At 41.8% G+C, this 6000-nt stretch overlaps 1 long non-coding RNA gene across 1 annotated transcript in view; it reads right to left on the bottom strand.

Moving 5' to 3' along the window:
• Window positions 1-230: 230 nt before the first annotated feature.
• The window catches only part of LOC109280742 (uncharacterized), a 63338-nt gene continuing 57568 nt past the window's right edge, over window positions 231-6000 (bottom strand). The window contains exons 5-6 of the long non-coding RNA XR_002087150.2: window positions 4341-4418; window positions 231-1624 (exon numbers count right to left, since the gene is read on the bottom strand). This is a non-coding gene — a long non-coding RNA (uncharacterized LOC109280742). The remainder of the gene's footprint in view (window positions 1625-4340; window positions 4419-6000) is intronic.

Raw genomic sequence — 6000 nt, 5'->3', positions numbered from 1 at the left:
CTGAGGATAAGTAATTTTGTAATTTGAGACTGATAGACTAGCATAGGCTCTCATTCACAGAAAGTCATGACGCCAGCATATTGTAAAGGGTAGAAATGCTTCCGTATGCATAACATGCTATTTATTGATTTTAAACCAGCCTTCATAACTTATTCATGAGGTCTGATTTCACTTTATTTCTACTATGAGTAATTCAAAAGGCCAAATTTCTTACTGAATCTGGCATAACTTTAAAACTGAAATCTATTGCAATCAGCTTCATTTAAAAAAGCTGTTATGAACTAATGTGTAAGAAAAGTCATTTCTTTTATTTCCTTCCCTTATAAAGTATGTGTGAAGAAATTGTTTGCTTTTAGGAGAAGAAAACATAGAAAGTGATGTTTTCTTACAAATCAGAACTTCATATGAGTTGTCTTAAAAGATAGTCAATAATGCATTATGCTGCATCATAACAACCTGTTTATTCCTGGTAATTTCTAAAAATGACCCAAACATAAAAAAGGTTATACTTCTCCAAACCATATAACATTTTTAATACATTGGTGAGTTTTGTAAGTAATTATAAATGATAAAATGAACAGTTATAGACATTATAAATGTTACACTCTCCTCATAAAAATAAATTATGAAGGAACTTTTTCTTTCTATTTCATAATTTCAATATGGAGATTCTATTTAACCATTCCTACTGTTTACCAGCCTGGAAGCACTTTTATAGGACAAGGCTAAGGTAGTTGCTACCAGTACACTTCTACATAAAAAGGAAATAATAGCTGTAGCTGCATGCTGCAGAGTGTGGCTAACATGCCTAATTATGTACTCTGCAAAACAACAGGGGTAACAAGCAGAGGCCATGTACACTCAGGGAGACTGTACACTCTGGGGCATGTATACATGTTGCCCTATGGCGACATTATTACTGTGCTACGCTTTACTACTTCCAAAAGTACTAAAGCACGGCACAGTAAGCACCCATATCGTGCTGTACATGCAGCGTGTGGTTATTTTTAGCAGCTATTCTAACATAGCAGTGCACTATAATGGGGGAGTGCACCGGTATGGTGTAATAGCTGCTGGTCACGTGTAAACACCCATGGACAATACTTTGCCGTAGCACATAGCTATGGTGACATAGTGTCATGTGTAGGCATGCCTTCTGAGTGCTATCCCTAGGACAGTGCTGGGTACTGCACTTTGGGCAGACAGTTTGCAGTTTTCCCAAGCTGAAACTCTGTTGTTTCTTCTATATTTGTTTAGAGATGGTCCCAAAGTCTCTTATGTATAACAACAATCAGACTATGGGAAGATTCAGATTATGATCAGAATCTCTTGTGAGCTTTGCACATTAGCCTTATCTCCCCATTCCATTATTTTCTTTTCCTTTTACAAGTGACTCAGTGAGCTAGAATACAGTTGTTAAACATAACTGGATTCAAAACTTTTCTTGCATCTTGTTGTTGACAGCATTCTTCAATGGCTAATTCACAACAGCTCATTTTTTTCAAAGGACTCCCACAGAGTTCCTGTAACCTGTGACACATTAACACTTTTTCCCCTCCTATGGGATACAAAACCCATAATGGAACAGTATTCAAGTTCACTTCACTTATCCCAGCAGGAGTTCCTGCAAATGAGAAAGGAAAAGAAAATGGAGTAAACTGAGCACAATAATTTTCTTCTGAAAAATACTGTGGTCCTGCTAGTATATAAAAATAAATAAATAAAGCTACTATACTGCTGGGTTTTTGGTTGTAGCCATGTTGGCACTACTATACTGCAGCATTCATTCTGATATGCAAAACCTACATTCTAAAACACTACTTATAAATGGTTTTTGATGCTACAAATAATGTGCTAGAAATTGGTAAATATTTGTACTGTAGTTCTAGCTGTAGCCTGGGATAGAAGACAGTACAACTTTGAGGATCATTCCCAGTGTAATGATTCCTCTGCAGTTAGGAGGTATTGGAAGATGGGCTGTTCCATTCTTCAAATTTCTGTATTTATTGAACTTGGGAGTGAGACATGGTATGTAGTATCATTATAAAATCTGTTTGTAGTGTCATGGTGGCCATGATGAGACGTCATTGATAAGGCTAAGAGAAGTGAAGGGGGGAAAGGATACTTGGACATTTTTTGAGGAAAGAGCAAAGCCTTCACTGCTTCAAAAAGTAGCTAATAGACCTCTCTCCACTGATCTCTGTCAGGTTTGTTTTTGTTTTTCTGTTTTTCAAGTGTTGTTTTACATTTATAAGTAACTGTAAAAATGTTACATGGATATGCTATAGCACAAGAAGTCTCATGAAACTGGTTCCAGACATTCTCTTTTGACATCTTGCTTAAAATTCATCCATGTTTTGTTTTGTTTATTTCTCTGTAATAAGTTCCGTGGTTGTGCACCAGCAAACCACTTACTGAATCAGGTCTGTCCTGACAGAAATGCCAAGTGACCTATAGGTCACAGTGAATAAAGTCCAATGCATGCAAATAGTTGTTTAACGGGTCCTTGTGGGAAAACTCTCACAAGGAAGCCACATGAGCCACTTACTATGACCCTTCAGGTAAAGGAAGCCATCACACAGATTGCAATTGTAAAGTTTCCAGTCTTATTTTTCTTGCCAGTTCAGTACCGCTACTTACTAAAAATATTTCCAGAAATCACTGTAGACAATTTAATCCTTATGCTGAACATGACACCAACAACAGCTGGAATTGTCATCCTTGAGCCAAATGGCTATGACTCCTATGGCAGCTCTGCAAAAGAGCAGTGCCATATTGGATAATATAAATTTATTAAAAATATGTGTTTTTTATATTTTCTGCTCTCCCTCTAATAACTGAATGTGTTTTTTCCATCTCTTGCAATCTTTATTCAGGCATTGCCCTGCACTTTTTCAAACTTTCCTTGGCCAGAAAGGGTTGTGTTTTCAGGGGCTAAGCACTTTGGTCTTCCTTCCAGTCCACACTATTCTGCATTTTGTGAAGGTTTCAGAGTGGGGCAATGTAATTGATAACATCTAGGGGTGCACCGATACAGATTTTTAGGGGCAATACTGATAGCTGATAGGTAAGGAGGCATATTGGCTGATACCGATCTGATTTCTGATACAGCTGCCTCCAGCTGGTAAGTCCAGTGTGGTAGATGGGGAGGGGGGAGGGAAGGGGCATAGGGGGGCAGATCAATGCCCCCTGCAGTGAAGGAGGGGGCAGGAATAGGCACTGCCCAGGTGCAGCAGGGGGGCAGAGCTGCAGCTCATGCCGGCAGGGGTGGCTCCCACCTCTACTTGCACCCCAGGAGGGCATGGAGGGGAGGGGCATTGGCCCCCAGATATGTGCAGGGCAGGCTGCAGCCGGGGCTGCTCGGGGCTCTCCTCGGCAGGGGCTGGGCTCAGAGCAGGTGCCAGTGGTGCTGGAGGATGCTACATCCACCCCAAATTTTGCCACCACTCCGCTCCCAGTGACACCACTGCCAGCCACAGGCCTGGCTCTTCCCAGCGCATAGATGGAGGTGGGACACTGATCCAGAGCCTCAGCTGGTGGCGGCAGTGCTGGGAGTCAAGTGGTGGCAAAATTTGGGGTGGATGCAGAATCCCCCCAGTGCCACTGGCACCTAGTCAGAGCCCAGCCCCCACTGAAAAGAGCCCTGTGCAGTCCCGACTGCAGCCCGCCCCATCTCACCTCACACAGATCTGGGGGGCGCACCCCCCATGCATTCCTGGGGTGCAAGCAGCAGCAGGAGCTGCCTCTCTCCCCATGAGCTGCAGCTCCAGTCCCACAGCCACCCCACCTGGGCAGCACCTGCCCCTGCCCCCTCTCTCACAGCAGAGGGCATTGATCTGCCACCCCCATGCCCCTTCCCTCCCTACTCCCCTTCCACCACAGAATTACCAGCTGGAGGCAGCTCTCCACGCTGCCGGCTGGGCTCCTAGCTGCCTGACTGCTGTGCTGCGGCTGCGCACAGCATGGGCATTTATTGGCCAAATTATTGGCCCCATCGGGCTGATAGCTGATGCAGCCAGTTTGCTTTATATCAGTACCGATCTGATATTGGACCAATGTATCAGTGCACCTCTAATAACATCTTTTTCAATTTACCTGTCCAGAACACCATAAGCGTTTACCTATTAGCATATCCTGTAGTATCCACAACCTAGAAATTGATGATACTGGTCATATGAACATGCCATGTATTTACTTGGAGGTATATTGAACATTTTCCAGAAGTAATGGATTTCTCTTGAAATAATTTCTAATCACTTTAATAAACTGTGCTAATGTTTTTGGTAGCAACAAATATCATTACAGAGAATCCCTGAAAAATACAAACTCCAAATGCTCACCAGTTCAAATTCCCAATGGGGGACAGTGGTGGGATCAATCTCCATTATAATGGCAATACAACAGAGATCAAATTCTACCTGTAATGATGCAGGGGAAAAAAGTATAAAACAGCAAAGTTACCACATTTCCTTTTTTATGGAAAGTTCTTTACTTTTGTTTTAGCTTTTATCTCAAATAAACCCAATGATTACCAAGCAAATAACCACATAGCAGCACAAAGAATGTATATTAAACTTTTGTGAGAGACAAGGATTTCTTAAGGTGGTATCTCTTACTGCACCAACTGCATAGCTGGGATATAGTTAGACAAGTTTTTGAATGCAAGACATTTGTCTTCAGTAAAAGCCAGGACAACATAGTAAAAAAAAGTTTGCTATTCTGTGCTGGCTTTTACTGAAGAAAAAATGTCTTGCATTCAAAAACCTCTCTAACTCTACCCCAACTATGCAGTTGGTTCAATAAAAGATATCAGCCTAAGACACCCTTGCCTCTGGCATAATAAATTTAATAGATTTTAGGGTCAGAAGGGACCTATTAGACCATCAAGTCTGACCCCTGCCCTGGGCAGGAAAGAGTCCAGGATAATTCCTGGACCAACGCAGTTACAACATTACTCTAGCACTATCTAAAACTTCTGGTCATTTCAAATAACCCAGACTGACAAAACGTAGAAACCTAATAAAGTGAAAAAGGAATAAATAAAAAAAACACCTTATGCATTTGAAAAACACAATCTGTGCATAAATGCAAAATACTTCATGACATTCTTGGATACACAAGCAATATGATAAGATGGAAGATGAAAAAGGAAATCTAGTGTAATAAAATCCCTTCAAGTCTGAAAATAAAATAGAAAAAATCCCCGAAGCCTATAACACCTCAATACCCTCAAATGTACATTTTGTGGGCTTGAGTATAACTGACATAAAACAAAATAAGGAAAATAAAAACTGAAGTTTCCAGTTCCTAGAGGAAAAAAAATTAAACCCTGAAGCACCCATTATACTTTGACTGCCTCATATATCCATTAAACCCATATCTGTCATTCTGAAACACTATCATCTTCTGTGCAACAAAGTCTGGATGTTGTTTCTGTGACAGAAGAAAAGGTTTCCAGCATCTTGGAGTTCATAAATCTACAACAGGTCAAGTAATCCTGAGAACAATCAGTTCCAGTGTACAAGGAGAGGAAGGGAACTTTTAAAAGACATGAAAACCTTAGAGAGATTATGGAAATGCTTACTACCAACCCCAGGGTAGAACAGCCACCAGGTACCAGGGGAGCACAGCTGTTACACCTCAGCCTAGCTGCAAACAAAACTGCTCCGTGCAATCCAACACATGCGTTCTACAGACATTCCACCACGGCCCCAAAGTGCTTCTCAGTGCCTTTTATACATTGTCCCTGCAACATAAAATGTCTCTGGCTCCACTCCACTCTGTCCCCTGTAATCCTACATATCCCCCTCCATGGTCACTCCCACCCCCCATTAGGTCCCAAGCCCCATCGGACCCCACCCCAACACTTCACTACATCCTATCCTGCCCCCTCATTGCCCCCATGAACCTACGATAGCCTTATCTCCATCATGCCTCATTGTTTGCTATCTCCTTCACATCCCACAGCCCTCCACTGCACCTCTGAGAACCTAAATCTCA

This window comes from Alligator mississippiensis, chromosome 3, assembly GCF_030867095.1.
Source record: "Alligator mississippiensis isolate rAllMis1 chromosome 3, rAllMis1, whole genome shotgun sequence".
In the NCBI taxonomy this organism is placed as follows: Eukaryota; Metazoa; Chordata; order Crocodylia; family Alligatoridae; genus Alligator; species Alligator mississippiensis.
Note: the sequence above shows the minus strand (reverse complement) of the source record. Positions and strands in the feature narration are given on the sequence as shown.